Source organism: Pleurodeles waltl, chromosome 7 (assembly GCF_031143425.1).
Source record: "Pleurodeles waltl isolate 20211129_DDA chromosome 7, aPleWal1.hap1.20221129, whole genome shotgun sequence".
Classification (NCBI taxonomy): domain Eukaryota; kingdom Metazoa; phylum Chordata; class Amphibia; order Caudata; family Salamandridae; genus Pleurodeles; species Pleurodeles waltl.
Genome location: NC_090446.1, coordinates 395,271,054 through 395,286,267, shown reverse-complemented (window position 1 = coordinate 395,286,267; position 15,214 = coordinate 395,271,054). Strand labels below are relative to the sequence as shown.

Below are 15,214 nucleotides of genomic sequence, written 5' to 3'. Positions count from 1 at the left end.
ACTTCAACTCCTACAGGCTAGCCACCGCTTTTTGAGAGGACTAACTGCTTTGTAGTCTATGCATAGCATGTGTATCTGCAGCTACACATGCCATGCAACATAAAATGTCACTTACCCAGTGTACATCTGTTCGTGGCATGCAGTGCTGCAGATTCACATGCACCCTCCTTCCTCTCCGGAAGCCTGTAGTCATTAAATTTTTAACATTTGTACATATGTATATACATTTACATTTGCATGGACATCTCTTTATATTTCTGTACTCACTCCTTCCTTCACCCTCTGTGGGAAAACAATCTTAACAATGGAGTCGATGCCCATGCGCAATGGAACCGAGAGGAGGAGTCACTCGATCCCGTGACTCCGAAAATACTTTTTCAAAGAAAAAAAAACTGTAACACTCCGAGCCCAACACTAGATGACAGAAGAGCTATTCATAGCATGTGAATCTGCAGCACTACATGCCACGAACAGATGTACACTGGGTAATTGACATTTTCCATATATATATATAAATGTATTTTACCTACTGGTGGTCGCCATTGAGTAGTTAGTTAGGACCATGTTTCCATAGAAAAAGCATTTGCCTATTTTCCTAAATCTTTGGCGCCGTTTGATGAATCTTCACGAAAATTTTCAAATAGTGTGCCAGTGATTCTTGTTGCGCATGGGAAGTTTTGAGGTGATCCGTTAAGCGGGAGGCTAAGAAAAAAAGGGTGGGGGGTCAAAAAGTTGTTTCCCATGTTAATTTCCCATAGATTCTCTAGACACACCTGCAGCCCGAGTCGCTGGACAGAATTACGCCAGATTTGGCAAAGAGGTAGTTGTTGGTCTGCAGAAGGCCCTTTTTGTTACTTGGTATAAATCCGTTCAGTAGGTTATGAGAAATTAAGGAAAATAAAAATTTCTATTAATCTGCCTATTTGCAAATATTGATGAATGCACATGCAAATAGAAGTGCTGTAATTGGCTGGCCCCAACCTGAACAGAAAGTTGCGGCCCCCATTTTAAGGTCTCGGCCGTGAAAAACAAAATGAAAAGTAGCATATGGGGTCAGGGTGGAGGTACCCTGAGCCCCAGGGGTGTGACCTAGGAGTCAAATAGTTATGAGGGTCAAATTATGGGTTTAAAATGATTTTTATTCATCATGCGTGATATGTGCAAATTTTCCCAAATATTCAGGAATATTTGTGAATAAACTAAAAAAACAATTCACTCATTCATACACTAATTCATTCACTCATACATGTGCTCAGAAACTCATGCGCCCACTCACAGAACCACTGACAGACCATGTGGCCAATGGTGCAGGGTTGGATGGTTACAGGGTCTTGGCTACAGGGCCTGGCTTGCGGCCAACCCTGCCATGTGCTGCGGTGGTTGGATTAACGTATAGTGATTAAAATTACTTTGCGTTAAAAAAAAAATGAAATTCACTGAAAAGAACCAAAGGTTACAGGGATGTTATAGTTAGGTTCTGAATTTACTTGTACAAAACCATAGAAATTCAGCACTTATAGTTAGTTATTTCAAGTAACTATAACATGCTCTCTAAAATAACTAACTTGTGCCTTAACCATGCACGGTTAATTAATCCACATATTATGACATTGATGACACCTTCTATGGCATCTTTGTTATTATCACTGCAACATTTGCAATACAATTACTGATGGGAAAACTGCTGAATATCTATAGTTTTGTGAGAGTAAATTGAGGACCTAACTATAACATCCCTGTAACCTTTGGTTTCTTCAGTGAAAAAAAAAAATATATATATATGTATATATATGTATATATATATATATATATATATATGTTCAAAAAACAAGATTCTCTTTCTGTTTTAGCAAGAGAAAACCGCACTCTGTCGTTGTGCCAAAAATACCTTAACTTTTAATACATTAGTGAGATCATAAACAAACAAACAGGAATCCCCTGACGCGTTTCGTTCTCACCAGACCTTGTTCACAGGTGTTTCCTGTGTGCTAATTTCGGCGCTTAAAATAAAGTACTCCAAAGTAACAGAAAAAATACTCAAGTTACACCACTGATCAAGGGTTACTCCATAACATCACTAAATATATATACTTTAACAAAGAAAAATTAAACGTTTTTCTATATACATATTTACCAAATTGTAACAGTGTTTTGACTACAATCCAAGGTGTTTTTCACGGAGCTCCACATTGCATTCTGGTATATGTAGTTTATAGCATTTCATTAAATCAAATTATTTTTAAATATATGTCATAAAATCTTGTTTCAGCGACTAATGGAGACTTCAAAACAATTTCTGAGGTGTGTTAACAAAATATAGGGGCCCTCATTAGTTTTTAATTTATATTCACATTGGATTCATATTTATGTATTGCATGTTACCTACAATAGCACAATCCCCAAAGTTTCTTTTAAATGAGGAGTTATTTGTACACCTATAAGAGTTGTCATAGCTCATAAGATGTTGCCATTCATTTATTTTATGTCATTTCCACCAATTGATAAGATGCTTTCTTTCCCGTTGTCATTTGTCAGATAGACATACAATTTTGGTGCTATCAATATAAATTGACTGAAGGAATAATACCCAAACATTAATTTTCTTACATCAGAGGTGCAGGATTTAGCGAGGGCCTTGTTATGGAGTAACCCTTGATCAGTGGTGTAACTTGAGTATTTTTTCTGTTACTTTGGAGTACTTTATTTTAAGCGCCGAAATTAGCACACAGGAAACACCTGTGAACAAGGTCTGGTGAGACCGAAACGCGTCAGGGGATTCCTGTTTGTTTGTTTATGATCTCACTAATGTATTAAAAGTTAAGGTATTTTTGGCACAACGACAGAGTGCGGTTTTCTCTTGCTAAAACAGAAAGAGAATCTTGTTTTTTGAAAATATGGTTGTCCTGCCTCAAACCAGCACCACCGGAGAATGAAGTGCGCCGTAACACGCAGATCAGGACATCTTTTCTTTCATATATATATATATGTATATATATATGTATATATGTATATGTATATATGTATTCAAGAAAACTGGTGCATTATAATCGCACACCAAGGGCTGCACATCATCCAAAATGAGCTCGTAAAATAGTAGAGTCAAAAACCACTTATGAATAATTTCATCGGCTGCTATTTATTGAAAAAGGTTTAAATGCAGGTAAATTCGACCCGCATGAAATGGTAAAAAAGCACAAAAAGGAAATCAATAATGTGTCCACCATGAACAAACACACGCTGTCCCAACCAGATGTCAACGCGTTTCGGCAGAAGCCTTCAACAGGACATATATATATACTTTTAAAAAAAACAAAGGTTACAGGGAACTTATAGAAATTCACCAATTATAGTTAGAGTTATCTCAAGTAACTATAACTCGTGCTGTAAGGTATAACTCGGACCCTCACCGTGCACAGTTTTTTCGTCAACATTTTTTTACTGCAAATATTACATTGATATGATTAGTGATGTTATCAATGATGTCATGAGTGCTGTAATTTGTGGGTTAATTAGCATTGCATGGCAAGGGCGGGAGTTATAGTTGCATTATGGCATGAGTTATAGTTACTTGAGATAAAACTAACTGGTGAATTTCTGTGGTTTTGTACGTTTAAAATGTGAGCCTAACCATAACGTCCCTGTAACCATTGGTTTTTTTAAAGTGAATTTTAATGTTTTTTTAAAATTCTATTTCCTAACTATAACATCCCTGTAACCTTTTGTTTTTTCAATGAATTTCAAAGTTTTTTTTAATGTATGGTAATTTTCATGACTATACATTAATCCTGAGGCCTACCCCCTATAAGCACCCAACCTTGCACTGTGCATGGCCTTTGCCCGTGCGCAGCAGGGGTTGCCTGCAAGGCCGGGTCGGCAGCCAGTTCCTGCAGCCAACCACCCAACGCTACTCTGCACACGGCCCTTTGGCGTGTGTGGTGGGAGTCGGCTGCAGCCCATCTCTCTGAGTGGCTAGGTGTAAGAAAGTGTATCTTGGGGTGAGAGTGGCTGTGAGAGTCTATCTGGGTGTGAGAGTGCGTGCATCACTGTCTTTGTGGGTGTGTCAGTGTTTCCAGGTGTGTGGGTGGCTGCATGAGGGTGTCAGTGGGTCTGGTAGTGAGTGTGAGAGAGTCTGAGTGGGTCTGTGAGGGTCTGAATGGGGGCGTGAGTGAGTGCATTAGAGTCTGAGTGGTGCTGTGAGTGGGTGCAAAAGGGTCTGAGTAGGTCTGTGAGTGGGTGCATGAATGTGTGAGTAGGTGCATGAGGGTCTGAGTGTGTCTGAATTGCTGCGTAAGGGTCTGAGTGTGTGTGTGTGTGAGTGAGAGAGATTGAAAGACTTTTTAAAATTTTGATGGATGATATATTTACAATGAGAAAAAAATGTATTTGTCAATTAAAAAGAATTAGATCACCTTTCAGTATGAGCCTTTAACATGCGACTTAAAAAAAGAAGAAAAAAGTGGGAAACGACAAGGGACACACCTGATTCAAACTCTGAAGGTCTGTGACCTTCACACTGAGCTATACATTTTTTTTCATCATTTTGTTAGCCCTTTATGGGCTATCTGGGATTGCGGGGGAAGCCTCAAGGTCTCCTATGCGATCCCATTGCTTCAACAAGTAAGGAGCTGCTTTTAACAGAAGCTCCCTGCTTGCTGAAGCAGAGCTTCCTATCTGTTACCTGCACGCATACCTGTGTGCAGGGAACAGAGATTAAAACTCTGCTTTCAGGTCCTGCTGTCAAAAACCGGAGTGTTTGCTGTAACTTGGCTGCAGCTGTCAAAGCTGCAGCCAAGCCACAGCAAACCCCTATGTCCCGGGGATGGGCACCCTGGGACATAGCAGGAGCTGTTCCTGTGGGGTGATGGTCCCCAGGGCCATCAGTGGCTCCACAAGGGAGCCATGCGGCCCCCCCTCCAACATGTATAGTCCCGGGGAGGCGGTGGCCCCTGAGGCTATTAGGGCTCCGAAATGGACCCCCATTACAAAATCTGCTGCGTTCCCTGGGAATGTGTTGGTCCTTGGGGCTGCAGGAGGGCCACTGGGCCTCCTCTCCTTATTGGTTAACTGCCCCGGGGAAGCGGTTGTTACTGGAGCCGCAGGTGGGGCCCGCACATCCAATTCCTGTAATGCCCTAGGGGTTTTCATCCCCAGGGAGCGGATGAAAGCCATTGGGCCTCCCCCACATTTACAAAAGCATGTCGCCCAAGGGAAGTGGTGGTCCCCTGCTATGGGGGGCGCAAAGAACCTCTATTAAAAGGAAACCATGCCCTCGGAACCTGGCACACCCGGGGGCTTATTTAAAAACAAGCGCAGGAGCTGGCTCTTTTTAAATTTTTACAGTGGGTTTGCTACCCATTGCAATTTCGCAGTAAAAAAAAAAAAAAAGAAGGCTTTTAGCCCTCAAAGGTTGGGGGGGGGGGGGTGGTGGAGCTTAGAGGTCACGATGTTCATACCCTGGCTTCCTTTGTATTTTGTATTCTTTTTTTCTGGGACTCTGCTTCAGCTGAGTCCCAAGATGGCTGCCAATCAAATCTCAGCACGAGAGCTGGAGGGGGTCACAAATACTTTGCATCCCTAGATATACCAATTTAGATTTCCTTACATTTCTCAAAAATTACTGATAGGCTTTACACCAAATACCAACTAGCATTTGCAATGCAGTCAGTCATGCATTTGTGAAAGTTGGAGTTCTTGGCGCTGAAAATGTCTTTTTTTTAATTTTTTTTTTACGTTTGTATTTTATTTTTTAATACAGTGGAGAGATGATATTTACATAGCTCTATAGCCAGTCACATGGCCTTGAGGGGCTGGAAAATCAGAAAATACTGTTCTAATATGCACAAAGCAGGGAAAGAGTGCAGTACCACACGCAGTAACTAGGTGTCCTTTAGGAGCTCTTTTGGCCACATATTGTACTGTCCACTGCAATCTTGAATTCAGCACATCCCCAATGACTTTTGGGCAGCGTGCTGGAAAACGAAGTGCGGTGCCCATTTTGAGAAAAGTTTTACGCTGTGCATTCAGGTTATAAGGGAGCAGAGACAAGTAATATGCTGGCTGAAAAAAAAATAAGTTAAACATCCTGGAAAAATGCAAACTCTTATAGAGAATGCAAGATTAAGTAAAGCATGTGGAATGTAAGCAGGAACAACATGGTTACCTTACCACTTCTACACTTATAATATGCTCGCTGAAATAAACCTGCAACGTTTACTGTTCTAATGCGCACAAAGCATGGAAATGATTCACTAGCACAGGCTGTCACTAAGTGTCCCTTGGGACCTCTTTTGGCCACATAAGGTACTGCTCCCTGCAATCCTGAATTCAGCACATCTCCAAAACTTTTGTGCTCCATGCTGAAAAAATGAAGCATGGCGCCCGTTTTGTGAAAATATTTACACTGTGCATTCAGGTTATGAGGGAGAGACTAGAGTAATATGCTGGCTGAAAAAAATCTAAGTTAACAACATCCTGGAAAAAGCAAACACTCATAGAGAAAAAATGCAAGATTAAGTAAAGCATGAGAGATTTAGAGCTATTGGTGGTGTAAATGACAATGTTTTTTACCCATGTGCTACGGAGTGGAGTAGATGCGTGTGGAGTGGAATTATGTGGGTTGAACTGCAGTTGTTTTGGAATTATGTGGCGTGAAGTTGTGTGGAGTGGACTTGTGTAGTGAAATGATGTTGCATGGTGTGCAGTGGAATTATGTGGATAATAATTATGTGGTATTGAGTTTTCTGGAATTGGTATGTACTGAAGTTTAATTATGTGGTGTGCTGTTGAATTTTGTGGCATGATGTGGAATTCTGTTGTGTGGATTGGATGTACGTTGTTAATTGTGGTGTTGGGTTGAATAATGTAGTTTGTTGTTGATTTGTGTGGAATGGAAATCTGTGGAGTTAAGTTGTGTGGGTACAGCAGTCCAGGTATGAGTAAGGTAAACTTGTGAAAGGCTGGTCGCTCTCCCTCTTGGCAGTCTTTGCGATTAGTGCTGGCTGCCTGTGCTCAGTGTGTTTACACGGTGGTATCATAGCAGACTGAGTCACATGACACAGTGCGCCCTTGACATTGAAAAGACAAAGGGGAGATACTGTTTTCTTAAATCAATTGTATTAAAGTTGCTGGTTATAGAATAATTGATGACAAAGTATATAAATGCAAAGGTTTCCGGGGAGGTAAAAAAAAAGGAAAAGAGGTTTTGAAAATGTTGCAAATTGAAGTTGCAATGAGATAACCTCACAGAAATACATTTTCTGTTCGGACCATAAGTGGAGGTTTCTTTAACCACATGGAGCACCATTTTGAACAGGGCCTGTAGCGTTCGCATTTCAATCAAATCAAAAACGTCCAGTGCAGAGGCAAGCAGAATCATTATTTCCTTTCCAATGTGCCCCACAGCTTCTTGAGTCGCTTCAACTCCAGCTGGAACTTCTCGTAACACACTTTGTTTTGCAGTTTTATATAGCATGAACTGAACCCAAAGATATCGGAGCGCTTCGGATGAGCACCAGTTACATTACACCAGGACACATTCATTTTTGTAGGCACAAGGGATATTGGGTGATTGGCCCAGAATCACAGGATGTTGAGCTTACGCTCGGATTCAAGCTTGGATCCCCAGCTTCAACATCATCAGCTTAGGCCCTTATGCCACACCCTCACCCTCTCAACTCCTTCTGGCATACTGGCTTCATATCCAACTATACAGATTTGTTCTGGTGTGTTACCTCAGTATTACCTCAGTGTTGCAGGTGGAGCAGGTGAAACAGTCCAAACGTAAAATGATTTTTGAAGGCAGAGATAACATTTTTCAGTCACTCAGTTACAGTGGAAGCAAACATCACCAATCAGCTGATTGTAATGGGTTTTGCAGTAAGCCATCCTCTTCGTTCATAAAGGCTGTGCCCCAGGAATGGCTTTTCCCATTTGGCGCAGAGAAAGTGCTCCACCTACCACTGTTTTCCCATCGCATTAAACACACGCCGTTCAATCAGCGGCCTGCAAGCTCCACTTGTCATGGCACAGCAAGTAGTACAACTCACCCTTCAGCTCTTAGATATCTGCTTTAAGTTCTTTCCTACAGTTGTCACAGTTGAAGTGATCAGGATGGTACAGGTCATTTTTAAAGATAATAGCTTGCCCGTCAATAATCACATGGCATTTCTGGCAAATGTATTTGCCCAAACCTCTGGTGTTCTCTCGGTTGTGACAAGAATGCCAGAGAAGCCTGCCAGCATTTTTCAAATGTCCTTTGTCAGCCAGCACCTGATTGCAGATATTGCAGCGGAAACGTTCTGGATGGCAGCTATTGTTTATTGCCTGAATGACATGGGCCAGTGATACATTTTCTGCATTGATGACAGTGTGACGCAAACAGCATCTAGAAATCATGTTTGAAGTACTTACTGCCCTCCAACTCGTAGAAGAGCCCTTCTGGCAACTGCTAGGACCACTGGGTGCACACAAACCACTGCTCGTTGTACAGCTCCCCATTGCTGTTCACAATTTTCTCTGCTGAGGCATTCTGTTCGGCAGTGCCCATACATGGCGTTGGCAAGAGCATTTGCCATGTTGCTGTTCGTCAAACACCCCTCCCCCCAGGGCCAGCATAAAAGCTCAGTATCTACACAACATACCGACACACGAGAGGATCATAACTCAAAGCCCAATACTTTTTTAGCATGAGAAAGCAAACAGGTGTCATAAAGCTACAATCAAAGTCATGCAAACAGGACTGATAAAAGGAGCATTTAAGAGACCAAGGATCCTAGCTTAGTAAATGTAAACAAGCGGGAGAGATTAAAGTTACAGAAAGAAAATGTAAGAGAAGCACTGGAAAACAGCATCTGACATTTGAACTCGATTTTCGAATGCACAGTAAATGTGAGCAGATAAGAACAAGAATTACAATCCTACTTACAGAAACAGAGGGACTGAAAACAGCGTTGCAGCGAAGCTTAAAGCAAAAATGCTCTGCAAATGAAAAGGCAAGCTTCACCAAACACAAGCAGGAAACCAAGAAAGGAACAGATAAACAGGACAAAGCGTAATTATGCAGTAGTTAGTCCCTGCTCCCAAAGAGAAAAAGGTGTGGCAAAGAGGCATGACTGACCACTAACAAGCAATGATTTTTAAATGACACTGTTAGACTTTTCATCCTGGCATAGTCTCCCTTAACTTTTTGCCTCTGTTTCCCAGGTTGTTGATGTGTGCTGGGCTCTGATTTTGCTGTTTTTGTTACTCTGGGCACTTCACCAGTGCTAAAGTGCAAGTGCTCCTTTACAAAATGTGTAATTAGCTTATCTATGATTGATTTACTAGTAAGTCCCTAGTAAGGTGCACTAGAGGTGCCAGGGCCTGTAAATCAAATGCTACTAGTGGGCCTGCAGCACTGGTTGTGCCACCCACATAAGTAGCTCTGTAATCATGACTCAGACCTGCCATTGCAGTGTCTGTGTGTGCAGTTTTAACTGTAAATTCGACTTGGCAAGTCTACCCACTTGCCAGGCCTAAACCTTCCCTTTACTTACGTGTCAGACACCCCTAAGGTAGGCCCTAGGTAGCCCCAAGGACAGGGTGCAGTGTATGGTTAAGGTAGGACATATGTGTTGTATATGTCCTGACAGTGAAATATTACTAAATTAGTTTTTCACTGTTGCCTGTCCCTCTCATAGGTTAACATGGGGGCTACCTTTGAATCTGATTAAAGTGTAGATTCCCTTTGGGAGCGGATGGACATGTGGAGTTTGGGGTCTCTGGGCTTACAATTTAAAAATAATTTTTTTTAGTAAAGTTGATTTTAAGATTGTGTGTTTGAAAATGCCACTTTTAGAAAGTGAGCATTTTCTTGCTTAGACCATTTCTGTGACTCTGCCTGTTTGTGGATTCCATGCCTGGGTCAGTTTGACAGTTGGGATGGTTGCACCTCACACTAGACAGTGACACAAAGGGTGTTGGGGTGTAGTTTGCGTTTCCTGATGAGCCATCTGTGCTAGGAGGGAGTGGAGGAGTGGTCACTTACACCTGAAAGGGCTGTGCCTGTCCTCACACAATGCAGTCCCCATCCCCCTGGTGAGTATCAGGTGCCTGGCCTGGGCAAGGCAAGATTTCACATTCAAAAGAGACTTTACTTTGAAGTAGGCCTACTTCAAAGGAGAAATTGGTTATAAGAAGGGCACCCAAAACCTCAGACTTTAGAACACTTCTGGAAACAAGAGGAACCTCTGCCTGGAGAAGAGCTGAAGAGCTGAGGAAGAAGAGCTGCCCTGCCTGTGACAGTGCTTTGTGGAGCTGTCCTGCATTTGCTGCTTCTGCCAGAGTAAGACAGCAAAGACTCCAAGGGCTTGATTTAGAGCTTTCCTCCTGTTTGAAGTCTCTGGGACAGCAAAGACTTCTCTCTGCCAGCACCCGGAGTCTATGGAGTGACTCCTACTCTACCCTGTGGTGCCCATCCAGTTCCTGGGACCCTGAAAGAAGAAGCTATCAGCCTAAGAGGAGGAAATTCACGCACAGAGTGCCGTGCGGGGAAAAGATCGATGCAACTCTGATCTGAGGCTGAAGAAACAATGCGCCGCCGGCTCCGTGGCTGAAAATCAACGCTCGCCAGAAACGCGACCGAAGAATCGACACGCGCAGCTGGAGAAACGAGGTGCAGCATCATTGACGGAGGCTGGGAGATTGCAACCCGCGCTGCATGGTTTTCGGATCATCGTGCGACTAGATTTCCGACACAAGCACCGCTGGGCATGTAAAAACAACGCAAGGCCTGCCCGGACCCAAGAGTGCTGACTGGATCGACGCATCTCTCTCCTGCGGAGAGAAGAAACGATGCGCCCGACCAGACGAAAAGAGAAACAATGCAAGGTCCCGCTCGTGAGTGGAATCAATGCATCGCAAGCCCTTTTTGACACACACTCGCCCGTGCGGGGTTATTTTTGACGCACCAAAGGTACATTTTCACACTAACAGTGTTAGTGTGTGTTTAAAACTACTTAAAGACTCTCTTTGATTTTTAATTGATAACTTGACTTATATATTGTGGATTTTTGTCATTTTTGGTCTTGTTTTGTTTAAATAAATATTTCCTATTTTTCTAAACCTGGGTGGTGTCATTTTGTAGTGTTTTCATTAAGTTACTGTGTGTGGTGGTACAAATACTTTACACCTAGCACTCTGAAGTTAAGCCTACTGCTCCGCCAAGCTACCAAGGGGGTAAGCAGGGATAAGCAGGGATTAGTTGACAGTGATTCTCTTTTACCCTGACTAGAGTGAGGGTCCTTGCTTGAACAGAGGGTAACCTGACTGTCAACCAAGCACCCCATTTCTAACACACAAATGAAATGGCTTTAAGCCCAAAGAAGGAAAGTGCACTACAAGAGGCTGGACGCTTACGCTCGACCTAAAAAGGGCTCTTTCTGGACCAAGCGCTACCTTTCTACTAAATTTGGTGTAATTCCGTCCAGTGGTTTTTGCTCTTTCGCTGTTCAATTTTTCCTATGGGAATTAACACTGAAAATGCTAGAAATGGTGCCCCTCCCCCTTTATCTCGGCCCCCACTTGAAGGATCACCCCGAATCCTTCCAGACAGCAGCTCACGTGACTGTCAATTGTTTTTTCTTCCAAAAAGTTCGAGAAGATTTATCAAGCAATGGTAACGATCTAGGCAAGCAAAAACTGCTTTTTCTATAGAAACTAGGTCCTAACTAGAACGATCTACTGACGACTACCACTAGGTAATATATATATATATTTCTCCTGTATTGGATCTTTTATAGATTCACATGCTTGAATCAGTCATTCCCCATTGTCAAAGTGGGAGTCCCACAGTACCTTTAAATAACAGTATAAAAGGATATTCACTTTAATAGCTTATTCACATAATTAAAAAAGACCCAAAGATCAGCCAAACAGTCTGCACCTCCCTTTAGAACCCTCATCACAGAGGATCCAGTCCCTCAGATATTCGACCACGGTTCATGTGAAGGGAGACTTTTTAGACCCAGTAATACTTGTGGGAGGAAAATAATTCTCTCTGAGGACCCCTACCAGGATTGTATTTTCTGCCTCTACCCACAGCCTAAAGGTGAAAGACTGTAATATCTGTTGCACCTTCTCAACAAAGACCTTAAAAGACTGTTGGCAGGGTTCTTCTTCGGCTTCAGACGTCTAACTCAAAAACATCTGTGAGTTTTCTGAATAGGACAAAAAGGTCACATAAGAGGGAAATATCCTGTGACCAGGAGTCCTCACAGGAATCAAGAAAGGCCTCCAAAAAGAATCATCCTGAGTCTGTCAAGGACACTTCTAATAAGGACATAAAAGCAAAAGTCTCCTGAGAACACAGTAGTCCTGAGCCTTCTACTCCTTCCACAAAATCTGGAGTTCATTCCTCAAGATCTGCATCTGAACCGTCAACGGTAAAAACTATTTTAGAAATCTTGTGAAGGAGTTAGTTGACACCATCAACGACGAAGACTGTCACTGCATTAACATTGATGATGGTGTCAATGACTAAAATGACATATGCCATCTTGCATCCATTCTTTGACAAAGATCTCGTTGACGAAACCACTGTTGACGCCGCAGAGACAACCATCGACAACAGTCCAGCTGCTGACAGCCCCGCTGACGACCCCATTGATGATGGCCACGTCCACAAAGACTGCCGTGAAGGGCTCAATGATGCCATCGACCATAACAATTTCAAAAACATATTTCTGTCCAGAGCAACCTTTCCCAGCAAGGTGTTTCCACTCCCTACAAGCCACCTTCTAGATTTAGAAGAGTCAGAGGATGAGGGACCATTTGGAGAAGCACACAGTCCTTCAGAGCTAATGGTGAAGGGCCATGTCTTTGATGAGGATGAAGACCAATATTATGAGGAGTATATACCAACCGCCCAGGTATTCTGACAGGCCTGGACATCACCAGGAGCACTATCAGCAACGTGACCAGTCTCATTCGAAGGATGATGTCATACAAGTGCCTATCTCGTTGTAGGACCTGCACATCATGTTAAGGGACTACCAGAGAAGGTTTCCTGAACCTGCTAGACTATCTTCACCTGAGCGGTTTACTGCTCTGCTTCCGCCACCATCGCCAACAACTCCAGAGCCTATTCCACCACCAGTGGCTCTCAGGATAACCCCAGCATTCGACATTGAGGCTCCCCACGAGGATATCCTTCGTTGGATGACGATTGGGGGAAGGAGAGATTCACACCAGGAATGGGATGATTACTTAATTCCTACAACATTTCCACCTGTCCCCCCAACCAGTGGATTCCCCTCCTGATGATCCCCTCCTGATGATATAGGAGGATTCCATAACCCATGAAGAGGGCTGCAAAGAGGTTTCTACTCCTGATGACCATCAAACAGCCGGACTGTTTCTTATACGACATTAAGGAGCCAGCAAGAACATTTTTGCATGTTATTTCCATAGTGGATTACATCTGGCAGGATGGCACAAAAAATGCAGAATCCAGCTACAGTGGCAGCTGTTTTGTCTTGGATTGACAAAAAGAACAATACCCCTGAAGATTCACCAGCTTGTTTAGTGGGGCATCCAGTGGCGGATTCTGTTAATGCTCAAGCAGCCCGTTGCTGTTCGAAAAACCTTTTTACACCCATCTCAACCTCTCCGAATCGGGGAAGCATATGCCTAGACAACATAGGCAAGAGATTTTCATCAGTGTCTGCCATTACAGTATGTACTGCGAACCCCCTAGCCAATTTGGGCCGGTCCGTCAGGCAGATGTGGTCGGACATCAGGGCACTAATCGATCTGGTGCCAGAAGATAGGAAAATTGAGGCGAGAAAAATCCTTCAGAAAGGGGAGAAGACATCCTCAGAAATAATTGATTATGCGATGAATATTGAATCTATTGGGTTTTGCCAATTACCGGGAGTGGCAGTCTTGAGGCGGCAAGGATGGTTAAAGTCCACCTTGTTTTGACCTGAAGTCTGAACAGAAATCTTGGACGTGGCCTTCAGAGCAGCCTGTGTGTCAAGCATATTGATGAAGCATTGCAGACTGTTGGAAATGACCCATTTTGCAGGGTTATTCCCAAATGTTTTGCTTCTGACCTCCTGTTTTTGGTCCTGTGCTGAATTTAATTTTTGCTGGATTTAGGACTCTGGGCACTTTACCACTGCTGACCAGTGCTAAAGTGCAAGTGCTCTCTGTCCAAATTGTATTGGTGATTGGTTTATCTATGATTAGCATATTTGATTTACTAGTAAGTCCCTAGTGTGTCCAGGGCCTGTAAATCAAATGCTACCAGTGGGCCTGTGCTACTGATTGTGCCACGCACACGAGTAGCCCAGTAAATGTTTCAGGCCTGCAACTGCAGTGTCAGTGTGGGCAGTTTTAAAATGCCATTTCGACCTGGCAAGTGCACCCACCTGCTAGGCCCAAACCTTCCCTTTTTCTACATGTACATCACCCCTAAGGCAGGCCCAAGGCAGCCCAATGGTCAAGGTGCAGTGTACTAAAAGGTAGGACATGTACTGTACTGTACTGGTGTGTTTTACATGTCCTGATAGTGAAATACTGCAAATTGTGTTTTTCACTATAGCGAGGCCTATCTCTCCCCTAGGGTACCATGGAGATTGCCTTGCAATATCTTGTAAGTGTAATTTCCCATTGGGAGCAGGTATAGATGAGGAGTTTTGGATCCCTGAACTCACAATTTTAAAATACATCTTTAGGTGAAGTTGATTTTTAAATTGTAAGTTTGAAAGTCCCACGTGCAGAAAGTGGGCATTTTCTTGCTTCTGCCTGTCTGTGGAATACACGTCTGGGTCATGGTGACAGTTGGGCTGTTTGTGAATTTATTCTAGATAGTCCCACAAAGGGAGCTGAGGTCTGCCCTGCATATCTTGGTGGGTCTTCCTGAGCTAGAGTGGTGGGAGGAGCGGTCACTTGCACTTGAATAGGGCTGCGCTTTTCCTTGCACAAAGCAGTATCCAACCCCTTAGAGTGTCTGGGGCCAGGGAAGGAAAGACAGGGTCTTGTGCACTACAAAGACTCCTTTTTGAAGTTCGCCTACTTCAAAGACAGAAATGGTTATAAGTACTGGACCTCTGACCCCACAAAGTTGGAACACTACTGGACTGAAGACATTCTGCCAGGAAGAAGAGCTAGATGTTCGTAGGAAGGACTGCCACTCTCCCTGCTTTGTTTTGCTGGCCTGATGCTTTTGTCCTGG

The 15,214-nt window shown here is 43.2% G+C and overlaps 1 protein-coding gene and 1 pseudogene across 10 annotated transcripts in view; one reads left to right on the top strand and one right to left on the bottom strand.

Moving 5' to 3' along the window:
• Positions 1–15,214, top strand: part of CPNE1 (copine 1) — a 797,848-nt gene that overhangs the window by 523,048 nt on the left and 259,586 nt on the right. The gene's annotated exons all lie outside the window — the stretch shown is intronic.
• On the bottom strand, positions 7,375–8,582 carry LOC138245651 (LIM and senescent cell antigen-like-containing domain protein 1 pseudogene; annotated as a pseudogene).